This window comes from Enhydra lutris, unplaced genomic scaffold, assembly GCF_002288905.1.
Source record: "Enhydra lutris kenyoni isolate GAN:26980312 unplaced genomic scaffold, ASM228890v2 scaffoldscaffold28, whole genome shotgun sequence".
Classification (NCBI taxonomy): Eukaryota; Metazoa; Chordata; class Mammalia; order Carnivora; family Mustelidae; genus Enhydra; species Enhydra lutris.
In genome coordinates this window covers 2,282,672-2,296,757 of record NW_019154112.1, presented here as the reverse complement: position 1 = coordinate 2,296,757, position 14,086 = coordinate 2,282,672, and positions in this window count along the sequence as shown.

The following is a 14,086-nucleotide window of genomic DNA, read 5'->3' as shown; positions in this document are numbered from 1 at the left end:
ACTGTTGACACCAAACATATTGAGCAAGATCTGTTAAATTCATTATGTATGATATGTCACCTCCTCTTCTTGCATGGATTATAGAATTTGCATTGTGGGGAGGGAGGCAAGATGGCAGAAGAGTAGGGGACCTCGTTTTATCTGGTCCCCTGAATTTAGGTAGATAACTATCAAATCATTCTGAACTCCTATGAATTCAGACTGAGATGTAAGGAAAGAATTGCAGGAATTCTAAAAACCAAAACGTGACCACTTTTTGCGAAGTAGGAGGTCCGGAGAATCTGAGGGGATATCTCAGAAGATAATCAGTGGAAGGAGAGAGCCTCTGTAAACTGGCTACTAGAAAGTGATATAGCCCCAGAGCCCACTATTAGAACCTTTATAAGTCTGCTCCAATGGGAGACATCTGTGCCTGGAAGGTGCTGAGTTGGAAGCAGGGCAGAATCCTAGGTGTGACAGTGTGGTCTTAGAATCTCCAGGGTCACAGAAAGAACAGGGGTGCATGAGCAGACAGAGTTCCTAAGCATTGGAATGAAGAAAGCAGTGAGGGTCAGCAAACCCGGGAGGGGACCCTCAACTCGGTTCGCCATAAACCATGAACTGCAGCATGATCCGGTGACAGCACTCCTGCAGGTGTCCTGCAAAGGAGAAAAAAGTGGCAGCCCTGTGACTTCCTCCAGCAGGGATGGCATGGGAGTGTGCACAATTGGGCAATCCCTCAGAGTGTAGGGGTACTGCAAAGGACAGAAAACTTGTAGCCATATGGCTTCCCCAGAAAGGACAGCATGGAGGAGTGCCTGACCAGGTGACCATTCTCTGTGTGGGGACCCTACAAAGGACAGAAATTCAGGGAGATTTTGCATTCTGCTGGGAGGATCCGTGCAAGCACACAGGAGTCTTTAGACTTTGGCACGCACAAAAGTGAAGACCACTTATCCTTCAGGGTTTAGTGAAGAGAGGGGACTGCCATCTCTTGGCACCGGGACTCAAGATCAGGCAAGGCCTTACTTGTTTTCATCCTCTAGAGAGACGCAGAACACCTAGGGGAACAAAAGCCACATAGGGCAATCAGTAGCAGCTCAGCCCAAGTCCGGGCCCCTGACAAGGGGCTGTGCAACTCCGCCCAGGCAAAGGCACCTGAGATTCAGAGCAGCAGGCCCCTTCCTCAGAAGACCAAATGAAACAACAGGGAACACCAAGTTTACAGAGCACATAGGACTGCAAAACTCTAGGACTAGAGGAAAATAATAGAGAGAATTTAAGGGTTTTTTTTTTTTCATGATTTATCTTTCATTTAAAATTTTTCCTTTTCTTTTTTCTGTTATTTCCTTTTTCAATTAGTTTTACTTTATTGACTCTTTGTTTTTGTCTTTTTTTTTTTTTTTTAAGGCAGACTGCCATGTGCAGAGCCTCATTTGGGTGTGTCTGGGGTCTTGGAAGCTTGACTACCCTACGTTCTCCTACAAATGAACCTAGAGAGCTTGTTTGGAGGTTCTAGCAGGGGAGCGCAGCTACTCGTATACCTTTGACCCAAGAACGGTCTTCTGCTCTATCGGGAAAGGTCATCCTCTTCGACTGAGTGTGCAGCTTTGGGAGGGATGTACATGGAGTGGTGAGGGAGGAAGGGGACACCCGCCTAGCCAGCCAGATCAGCCAAATCTACCCTGGTGAACAATGGGGTGACAGATGCCACAGTCAGATCGCCCTCACATCTTTAAGTCTTTTTTAATGAACATATAATGTATTATTTGTTTCAGGGGTACAGGCCTGTACCCCTGATTATCAGTCTTACACAATTCACATCACTCACCATAGCACATACCCTCCCCAATGTCCATCACCCAGTCATCTTATCCCTCCCAGCATCCACCACTCCAGGAACCCTCAGTTTTTTCTTGAGATTAAAAGTCTTTTATGATTTGTCTCTCTCACTGGTTTCAACCCATTTCATTTCAATTTTTCCTCTCATCCCCCATGATCCTCTGCCTTGTTTCTCAAAATCCACACATCAGCGAGGTAATATGATAGTTGTTTTTCTCTAATTGAACCCCCTAGTTCCAGCCATGTCATTGCAAATGGCAAGATTTTTTTTTTTACTGGCTATATAATATTCTAGTGTGTGTGTGTGTGTGTGTGTGTGTGTGTAGATATAAATAGATAGATAGATAGATAGATATAGATTATAGATATAGATATAGATATAGATGATATATATATAGATATATCAATCACATCTTCTTTATCCATTCTTCTGTTGATGGACATCTAGGCCCTTTCCCTAGTTGGGTATTGTGGACATTGCTGCTATAAACATTGAGGTGCATGTGCCCTTTGGATAACTACATTTGTATCTTTGGGGTAAATACCCAGTAGTGTGATTGCTGGGTCACAGGGTAACTCTATTTTCAACTTTTTGAGGAACCTCCATACTGTTTGCCAGAGTGGCTGCACCAGCTTGCATTCCCACCAACAGTGTAGGAGGGTTCCCCTTTTTCTACATCCTCGCCAACATCTGTCAATTCCTAAATTGTTAATTTTAGCCATTTTTGACTGGTATGAAGTGGTATCTCATGGTGGTTTTGAATTGTATTTCCTTGATGCCAAGGGATGTTGAGCATTTCTTCATGTGTTTGTTGGCCATTTGGATGTCTTCTTTGTAGTTACTTCACCTCCTTGGTTAGGTTTTTTGAAAGGTATCTTCTGGGTTTTGGTGCTGTTGTAAATGGAATTGATTCCTTAAATTCTCTTTCTACAGTTACATTGTTAGTGTATAGGAAAGCAACTGATTTCCCTGCATTGATTTCGTATCCTGTCTTATTACTGAATTGCTGTATGAGTTCTAGTAATTTGGGAGTAGAGTCTTTTGGGGGCCTCGTGCCTAGAAGGGGTTAACCCAATAGAGCAACAGTTCTTGGGAACCTCTTCAACCGACGACCTTCACAGGTAGCGAGCTATTTCTAGAATGCCACTGTTTGTCCCTGGTGATTGATATGAGAACATTGGGAGGTTTGGCTTGTTGCCATTGCAGCTGCTGTCTCAAGACTAAGCTAATAAAGCTCCTGTGTTTTGTGAATATTGAGTTATGGCCTAAGTGTCCAAACCACGAAGGTCAAGGCGGTCTGATATCTCTGCACGACCAGCTATTCCCAGGCCAAAATAGAAACTAGCACCAGATGTACAGGAGGTGATTCTCTTACTGTGTGGTATAAATCAGAACTCTGCAAAATAAACTTTGGCACTTGCTTGACACGTTTGCCTGTGTCCCTCCTGTTCCCCACATTCCCTTTCTTCATTCTCCTATCCTTCAACCCTGTTCCCTCTTGTCGCGCCAGCCGCAACAGTTTTCCATATAAAGTATCATGTCATCTGTGAAGTGAGAGAGTTTGACTTCTTCTTTGCCAATTTCAATACCTTTTCTTTCTTTTTGTTGTTGATTGCTGAGGCTAGGACTTCTAGTACTATGTTGAGCAACAGTGAGGATAGTGGGCATCCTTCTTGTGTTCCTGATCTTAAGGGAAAGGATCTCAGCTTTTCCCCACTGAGAATGATATTCTTTGTGGGCTTTTCATAAACAGTTTTTATAAAATTGAGGAATATTCCCTCTATCCCCATACTCTAAAGAGTTTCAGTCAGGAAAGGATGCTGTATTTTGTCAAATGCTTTTTCTGCACCAATTGAGAGAACCATATGGTTCTTCTCTCTCCTCTAATTAACATGTTCTATCACATTGATTTGCCAATGTCGAACCACTCTTGCATCCCAGGGATAAATCCCACCTCGTCCTGATGGATAATCTCTTAATGTACTCTTTGCAATGGACTCTTTTTAGTCACTGTTGGATCCTGTTAGGTAGGATCTTTTTGAAAATCTTGACATCCATATTCATCAGAGATGTGGGTCTGAAATTATCCTTTTTGATGGGGTCTTTGCCTGGTTTGGGGATCAAGGTAATGCTGGGGTCACAGAATGAGTCTGGAATCTATCCTTCTGTTTCTATGTTTGAAACAGCTTCAGGAGAATAGGTGTTATTTCTTCTTTGAATGTTTGGTAGAATTCCCCAGGGAGTCCATCATGTCCTGGACACTTGTTTTTTGGGGAGGTTTTTGATCACTGTTTCAACCTTGTTACTGGTTATGGGTCTATTCAGGTTGTCAGTTTCTGCCTGTTTCTGTCTTGGTAGTTCATAGGTTTCCAGGAAGGCATCCATTTCTTCCACATTGCTTACTTTGTTGGCATATGTTTGTTGATAATAATCTCTAATAATTGTTTCTATTTCCTTGGTGTTCGTTGTGATCATCCCCTGTCATTCATAATATTATTCATTTGGGTCCTTTCTCTGTTCTTTTGGATAAGTCTGGCCAGTGGTTTATTGATCTTATTAATTCTTTCAAAGAACCAGTTTCTAGTTTTGTTGATCTGCTCTTGGCATTTCTGGTTTCTAATTCATTGATCCCTCCTCTAATCTTAATTAGTTCTCTTCTCGTGTGTGCCTTAGGCTTCATTTGTTGTTTTTTCTTCAGTTCCTTAAAATGTAAAGTTGGGTGGTGAATTTGGGATTTTTCTATTTTTCTGAGGCTTGGCTGGCTATGTAGTTCCCCCTTAAGACTGCCTTTGTCATATCCCATAGGTTTTATAATGATGTGTTTTCATTCTCATTGGTTTCCATGAATTGTTTAAGTTCTTCTTTGATTTCTGGTTGACCCAAACATTCTTGAGCAGGATGATCTCTAGCTTCCAAGCGTTTGAATTTTTTCCAAACTTTTTCTTGTGGCTCAGTTCCGGTTTCAAAGAAAGCATTGTGGTCTGAGAATATGCGGGAAAGCATCTCAGTCTTTCAGTGTAGGTTGAGAACCTGATTTGTGACCCAGTATGTGGTCTATTCTGGAGAAAGTTCTATGTGTGCTTGAGAAGAATGAGTATTCTGTTGTTTCAGGGGAATGTTCTGTATATACCTATGAGGTTCTTCTGGTGCAGTGTGTCATTCAAGGCTCTTGTTTCTTCTTTGATTTTCTGCTTAGACGATCTGTCTATTGCTGAGAGTTGAGTGTTGAGGTCTCCTACTATTAAGGTGTTATTATCTATCTATCTATCTATCTATCTATCTATCTGTATCTATCTATCTATCTATCTATCTATCTATCATCTATCATGTTTTGGTAATAGTTGGCTTATGTAGTTGGCTGCTCCCATGTTGGGGGCATAAATATTTACAATTGTTAGATCCTCTTGTTGGATGGACACTTTAAGAATGACATACTGTACTTCTGTATCTCTAACTACAGTCCTTATCTTAAAATCTAATTTGTCTGATATGAGAATTGCTTCCTCAGCTTTCTTTTGAGGTCTGGTGGCATGAACAATGGTCATCAATCCCTTCACTTTCGATCTAAATGTATCTTTAAGTTCAACATGAGTCTCTTATAGAAAGCATATGGATGGGTCCTTTTTATCCAATCTGCAACCCTGTGTCATTTTATGGGAGCATTTAGGGCGTTCACGTTGAAAGTGATTATTGAAAGATGGGATTTTATTGTCCTCACGCTGCCTGTCCTTGTTTCTGTAGATTGTCTCTGTATATTTCTGTTCTATATCACTCTTGGGGACTTTCTCCTTTTATTGAATTGCCCTTAATATTTCTTGCAAGGCTGGCTTAGTGGTCACATATTCTTTCAGTTTCTGCCTGTTCTGGAAGCTCTTTGTCTCTCCATCTGTTCTGAATCACAGCCTTGCTGGATAAAGTATTCTTGGCTGCATGTTTGTACCACCAAGACCACGAGTGATCCCAGTCTGGGTGGATGAGGGGGGCAGCTGCAGTTTTGACTTCTTTGGATTTGTCTGGTGTGTATTTCACATGGGTCATGGTTGATGTTTTTGATTTATTTCATTTGTTCATCCATTCTCCTCTGAACAAAATGACTAGAAGGAGGAATTCACAACAAAAGAAAGAACCAGAGTTAATGCTGCCATGGATCTAATCAATATTCATATAAGTAAAGTGTTGGAGATGTAATTCAGGATAATAAGTATAAAGTTACTAGCTGGGCCTGAAAAAAAGATTAAAAGACCCTAGACAGTCTCATAGTGCAGAAATGAAATCCAATCAGGCCTAAATTTAAAATGTTTTAACTAAGATGCAGCCTAAACTGGATGTTGGATGAGCTAGGGTAAATGAGGCAGAAGAGAGAGTAAGTGACATAGAAGACAAGTTGATGGAAAGGAAAGAAGTTGAGGAAAAGAGAGAAGAACAACTAATGGACCACTAGTACATGTTCACAGAAATAGCCAGAGTGTCTCAATCGCATTCCTCAGTCTCTGCGATGTCAGTGAATCATTTGCAGAGAGCAAGTGTGACCTGGAAGAATGTACTCATTCTCTCAGTCCCATGTAGGTCAGGCCCATCCAAGGTCAAGGCTGAAATGGGCAAATCCTGGGGGTAGGGATGTGATTGCCAAGTTATGGGAAAAGGCCTGGAGAACTGGCACTTTGGCCTCTCACCTTGAAAGCATCAAGGGAGAGAGGCCTGGGGCAGAAAAAGCAAGGAAGACCCTGACCAACCCTGAGAGGCTGATTGGAATCAAAGTCTCTGTCAGAGAAACTTATCTGCAAAGGCTGGACTGTAGGCTGAAACCATGAGGCCAGGATCCTGCTCTCTGCTGACTTTCACCAAATAATCAGGCCCACCATTCACCAGGTGCCATTTCACTCTGAACATTATGTACTTTATTTCAATAAATAATTTACTCTAATCCTCAGAGGAGAGTCTTTTCCTCATTTTAAATCTGAGTGACAGAAACTCAACAATAGGAGAGTATGTGTCAAGGGTCATTTGGTTGTGTGGCCAAATCCTACAGGAGTCAGATCCACCTGGCTCAGATGAACTCTAAACAGAGGGCATCGGATTGGGAGCACCAGCAATAGGAGTGCTCCAGAGATCAGACAGGCAGGAGGGGAGACAGAAATCATATTAGAACTTCTACTATAAAAAAGGGAACTTCTATTAGAAAGCTTTGAACTTAACTCTCTTAACAAGTTGCTTGAATTTCTTTTTATAATCTGTATAATGTCTGTGCATATTTATTAGCTGCACATTGAAAATATATTCTGAAAGGAGTAGATGATCCAAAGAGTTCATTGTTCTGCTGGTGTTTCTCCAGTGTTCCCAGCACCATTTCTTGAAGGGATTATCCTTTTCATTGGGTGTTCTTGGCTTCCTTACCTATTATTGGTTGACCACAGGGGTTGGGATTTAATTCTGGGCTCTCTATTCATATTGGTGCATATGTTGCTTTTTTGTGCCATTACCACGTTGTATTCTGTTACTATGGCTTTGAGGTATGGTTTGAAATGAGGAAATGTGCTACCTCCAGCTTTGCTCTCTTTTTGCAGGATTGCTTTGGCTATTTGGAGTCTTGAATGATTTCTTCTATTTTTATAAAAAACGCCTTTGGTATTTTGATTGAGATCACATTGACTCTGTAATGGCTTTGTGTAATATGGTCATTTCAACAGTATTAATTCTTCAATTCATGAACATGGGATGTGTTTCCATTTGTTTGTGTCTTCAACTTCTTTCAGGAAAGGCTTATAGTTTTCATTGTACGGGTCCTTCACTTCCCTGGTTTCTTATATTCCTATTTTGTTGCTTTTGATGCTGTTTTCATTTTCTGATGCTTCACCATTAGCGTACAAGGATGCCACTGATTTTTGTAAGTCAATATGTCACTTTATTGAATCATTGATTACTTTCAACAGATTTTTTTTATTGACTCTTCAAATTTTTCTGTATGTAAGATGATATTTGCAAAGAGTGACATTTTCACTTCTTCCTTCCTGATGTGGAAGGCTTTTATTTCTTTCTCTTGCCTAATTGCTCTAGCTAGGACTTCTGCTACTATATTGAATAGAGGTGGTGTGAGTGTCCTTCCTTGTTATTTCCTGTTCTTAGAGGAAATGCTTTCAATTTTTCTTCATTGAGTAGGATGTTTGCTGTGGGTTTCCTGTAGGTAGCCTTTATTATGTACAGGTATGCTCCTTCTATATCCAATCTATTAAGAGTTTTATCATAAAAGAATGGTATATTTTGTCTAATTTCTTTGGGCAACTTTTGAGATGATCATGTGATTTTTACCTTTCATTTTCTTGGTGTATTGAATTACACTTATTGATCTTTGTAGGTTCAACTACCCTTGCATCCCACAGATAAATCCCATTTAGCCATGGTGTCTAATTTGTTTAATGTATGAACTCAGTTTGATAACACTTTGCTGAGAATTTTTCCATCTGTAGTCTTCAAGGATACTGGTTTATTGCTTTTTTTGTTGCGGTGGTATCCTTATCTGGTTTGCTATACAAATAATAATACTGCCTTTGTAGAATGAATTTGAAATTGTTGCCTCTTCCTTAACATTCTGGGAGAGTTTGAGGAGTATTGGTATTAATTTTCCACTGCATGTTCATTAGAATTCACTAGTGAAGTCATTTGACCATGAGGTTTTCTTTTGGGAGTTTTTGGGGTTTTGTTTTGTATTGTTATCAAATTCTTTAAAATTTTTAATAAACATATAATGTATTATTAGCCCAAGGGGTCTAGGTCTGTGAATCACCAGGCTTACACACTTCACAGCACTCACCATATCACATATCCTCCTCAATGTCCATAACCCTACCACCCACTCCCTATCCCCCTCCGCCCAGTCACCCTCAGTTTGTTTTATGGCAGTAAGAGTCTCTTACGGTTTGTCTCCCTCCCGATCCCATCTTGTTTCATTTATTCTTTTTCTACCCCCCAAACCCACCACGTTGCATCTCCACTTCCCCATATCAGGGAGAATATATGATAGTTGTCTTTCCCTGATTGACTTATTTCGCTAAGCATAAAACCCTCTAGTTCTACCACATCGTCGCAAATGGCAAGATTTCATTTTTCTTTGATGGCTGCATAGTATTCCATTGTATATATATATATACGTATATATATATACGTATATATATATATATACCACATCTTCTTTATCCATTCATCTCTTGATGGACATCTAGGTTATTTCCATAGTTTGGCTATTGGGGACCCTGCTGCTATAAACATTCAGGTGCACGTGCCCCTTCGGATCGCTACATTTGTATCCTTAGGGTAAATACCCAGTAGCGAAATTGCTGAGTCATAAGGTAGCTCTATTTTCAACTTTTTGAGGAACCTCCATGCTGTTTTCCAGAGTGGTTGCAGCAGCTTGCATTCCCATCAACAGTGTAGGAGGGTTCCCCTTTTTCCACATCCTTGCCAGCATCTGCCAGGCACTCCAGCCAGGGCTGCCACAATCTCATTACAATAACCTGGGGAGGACTCTCCTGGGAGGATGATGTTGGGCCCTGAGCCATGGCAGGAACAGAGGGTCAAGTTCTGGTGGTTGAGGGCATGGGGGTCCTGGAGGCCGCTAATTGGCCCATTATCCCCTAAAATTAAAGGCCCCTCAGAAAAGCTGGGGGGTCCAACACCAGGCTGGTTGATGGGCTTCCTTGCTAAACTGTTCCTGCTGCTGAGACAGAGTGTGTGCATGCCAGGGGACAAACAAGTCAGAGCAGCAGTCATCAAAGAGCACGCTGTGAGGAAACAGGTTTTCCAGGCTGAAGTCCCTCACTGGCTAATGGTAAAATGCTTGCTCATGCACATTGAGCTGGGTGGGTATAGTGTCCCACAGTGTGGTGGGCTGCCCAGGTGCTTCCCACCTGAAGGTGCTTTGATCAGGCCTGAGAGGACATCGCTGAATGCTATAGAGGCTTTTGGGTAGGTGGTTGGGTGGGCAGAACCAAATCTGGGGGGTTGTATGGGTATGGAGGCAGCCTCTGGTCAGTAGACAATGTGCTGATATCCGGGGGACACCCTGAGTGATGCAGGACAAGGCAGGTGACATTGTTGTCAAAAACTTTTTGGGCAGCTGCTCTTGGGTGTCAGCTGGGCCCTTGGGCAACCTCAGGCAGCTGAGGGGCACATGATAGTGGCAGGAGGGGATTCCAGGGGAAGAAGCTGGGTAAGGGGGTTACCCAGCACAGGAGAGGAAGCAGAGGGGAAGGAATTGGAGGATGTGAGAACCAGAGCACTGAGTGAGGAGGGAGGAGGCTGACAGTGAGAGGTAGCTATCAGAGCCTTGAACATGGGGGTGGGGAATGTCCAAGAAGCCTAGGGGTTGGGATTGCCCAGGGAAGACCACAGGATGGGTAGTTGAGCACGGAGTAAAGTCCTGACTCATCATAGCCCAAGCTTGGTCCAGGCACTGGCCCCCACTGATCCTGAGGTGGATCATGCTGTGTCTTAATTTGGAGGTACTGATGCCCTCACTCAGGCTGGGGTAGGTTGTCTCCTCAGGGCCCTGGGGGATGAGAAGTGCCAGGGGAAAGTGCAGGTTGGTGAGATCAGGTAGGGAGCTTCCTGTGTTCATGGCTGGTGGAAAGACAGGCACATTGGCAGGCTGGTCAGGGACTACATGTTGCTCTGATTAACATCAGAAAGGTGTTAATTGCAGGGAGTTCACAGGACAAAGATCAGGAAGAACATAAGGACACCTTCCAAGCATGGCATGGCTTCAACAAATCTTTGTCCTCTGACAAGTTCTCTTCAATAACAGGGACTTTGGAGTGCACTTTGTCATTCAGAAAATCTCCATGGTAGCTGTGCAGGATGCTAGGAAGGGCAGGGCCTGGATAAGTGTCCTGAGGGCTGGGGTTCCTCACACTGGTGTGAAGGCAGAGTCAGTATTTGTCCTATTCAGTCAGATGGTAGTAGAAAGACCTGCCCCTTCTCTGCAGGGACATCGTCCCAGGGCACATCCTCCACCAGCTGAGCTCTGGGGGAAGAGACAAATAGGCAGGACCACAGGGAGAGCTGTCTTTCTGACAGGGATAGCGGTGGAGTGGGGACACCATTTTTCTGGAATCTCTCTGTAACTGTTCCAAAGCTCCTGGTGCCCAGGGCTCCACAATGAATACAGAGGCAAGTTGAGGTGGCTCTTGGAACTCAGCCAGGTCAGAGCTCATCTGGTTATCAGTGGGCAGAGAATGGCCATAAGGAGAGCTCCTTGTGTATGCCAGTCGCAATGTGGGGGCCTGTAGGCCCCATGTGTTCCTCAACCCCAGGCTCTCTGGTGTCTGTGCCTCCCCTACAAGCCTGTCTTCCTGCCCTTCAGTCTCCACCTGTGCCTCTCAGATGACTAGACTGGTTTGTTCAGGTTGTCTATATCTTCCTAAGTCAGTCTTGGTCCGTTGTGTGTTTCTAGGAATGGACCCATTTCATTTAGATATATAATTTGTTGGTAAGCAATTATTCATAGTCTTTCATGATAGGACATATTCCTGTCCTATCCATTGTAATAACCCTCTTTTATTTCTTCTTTTTTATTATATTAGTCACCGTACAGTACTGCGTCTCTTTTTTTCTTAGACTAGGTAACTTTTTGCCAGTTTGTGTTCATCATCTTCTAGAACCAGCTTTTAGTTTCATCAATCCTTTCTCTTGTTTTTCTGATCTCTGTTTCATTTATTTCTGCTCTGATTTTTATTATTTCTTTCCTTTTTTTAACTTTGGGCTTAATTTGTTCTTTTTCTAGTTCATTGAAGTGTAAAGGTAGATTGTTTATTTGAGATCTTTCTAATTTTTTGTTGCTGTAAACTTCCTCTCAGAACTGCTTTTACTGCAACCCACAAAATTTGATATATTGTATTTTCATTTTCACTTGTTTGAGACCATTATTTCCCTTTTGATTTCCTCTTTGACCTATTGATTGTGTTACAAACTCAGACAAGTTGAGCACCCAATGCCCAGTAAGCCAATGTCTGAGACATGGGTTTTGAGGTAAAGAAAGCTTCATTATCACAAGGAAAGAAAGCCCAGTGAGAAGACTGGCTATCATTCCCAAGGCTGCATTGCTCTCTGGAGGAAAAGGGACAGCCACTACTTGTTTGGGGAAGGAGGTGAATGTATGAGAGGAGGATGAGATGTTTCTGGAAACCTTGAGAGGGTGGGCCTTGAAACAATCTGGAGCTCTATATTGTTCCAGAAAATAAGACACCCCATTCAGGACCTGGAATGATCAGGTATGTCAGATAATTTGGAGACAAATGTTTCTTCCCACTCCACATTAGGTTTCTATAATCAGTGGGTAAACAGGGAGTAGGGGTAAAAAGCAAAGTAAATGATTGATCATGCATGAGGTTAAGAGATGCAAAAACGTCCTCAGTAGGGAATAAAACATGACATGCAGCTAAGGTAATAATGCAACTAATACAATGTAGTTCTGCATATGCTTTCAAGACTAGTCCAAGAACCAAGTGTCTGGCCTCAGATGTTTAAAATTTTGTCATCTCTTTCCTACATATTTTTAGGTCTACTCAGTTTCCTCTTGTTCATTTTTACTTTCATACCAACGTGGTCAGAAAAGTTGGCTGATATGGTTTCAGTCTTCTTAATTTTGTTAAGATTTCTGTGTTCCATCAGGGGATCTATCCTGGAGAACGTTCAATGAACACGTGAGAAGAATATGCATTCCTCTGCAGCTGGACAGAGTGTTCTGTCAATGTCTGTCATTTTTTTCTGAAGTGTGGTTACGTTCTATTTCCTTGTTGATTCTGCATCTGGATGATCCATCCATTGTGGACCATGGGGTATTAAGGTCCCTGCTATTACTGGATTATTGTCTATTTCTCCCTCAAGATCTGCATTTTTTTAATGTATTTCAATATTCAGGTGTTAAGCACATGTATTTACAACTGTTATATTTTCTTTTTGACTTGAAGTCTATCTTGTCTGATGTACATATGGCTACACCTGCTTTCTTTTCAGTACCATTTTCTTATCCACATCCATTCCTCCACTATAAACCTACATTTGCCCATTGTACAGCAAAAAGACCCTTTTGAAAGCATCACAAACTTGGGTCTATGTTTATAATTTATCAAGGCACCCTCTGTCTTTTGATTGGTAAAGTCAATCCACTTACGTTTAAGTGATTATTGATATGTAAGGACTTACTATTGTCCTTTTATCTTTTCTTTTCTGGTTGTTTTCTATCATTATTATTTCGTCTTTTTTGTGTTTCTGTCTACTTTTATCACTTGCTGGTTTTCCATGATGATTCCCTAGTTTCCCCCTTTTTAAGGTTCTCTCTGCTCTAGATATTGTTTTGTCTCACCATGAGTTTTGTATAAACTGTCTGATAGATTAAATGGTGCTTTTCCTGCTGTTGGCAGCTTTTCTTCATTTACCTACATAGCAGTTCTCATTTTCCTCCTCCCCTTTTACATTTTTGCTGTCACAAACTCTTTTCCTGATATAGGTTTGTTACCAACTGTAGTAGCTCTAGTTATCTTTAATAACTTTAGCCATTGCTGTTATCATTAAGTGTTTAATGCCCTATTCTAAAATAAGGTTACAGTTTCTCACTCTGTCTGCCAGCTTACTCAGAGTCTCTGTACCTTCATCTTTTCATTATAGTATTAAAGTTCCGCTCAATATGTCTTGGAGGCAGGACTAGTGGTGGGGGATTCCCTCAAGTTTGCTTTGTCTGGGAAAGTCTTTATTTCTCCTTCATGTCTGAAGATAAATCCTGGATACAGATTTCTTGTCTGGCAATATTTATTTGTTAATGCGATGAGTATGTCATTCCACTCCCCCTGGCCTACAGAGTTTCTGCTGAGAAATCTGCTGATGATCTCTCCTATGGAGGCTCATTTTTACAATACTTTCTTTTATCCTTTCAAGATTCCCTCTTTATCTTTGACATTTGACAGTGTCGTCGGAAAGTGTCTTGGAGATGGCATTTTTGTATTGAGATAATAAGGTTATCTATTAACTTCACAGACTTCTATGTCCAGTTCTTTCCCCAGGATTGGGAAGTTCTCAGACAACACTTTTGTAATAACAGCTCTGCCCCTCTTCTCCTTCTCTTCTCCTTTTGGTATACCCACTATTCTTAACTGGCTCTCCAGTGGAGACTGGTAGCTCTTGCAGGATTTCTTCATTTTTTAAGCTTGTTTTTTTTTTTAAGTAATCTCTACATGCAACGTAGGGCTCCAGGTCGCAATCCAAAGATCAAGAGTC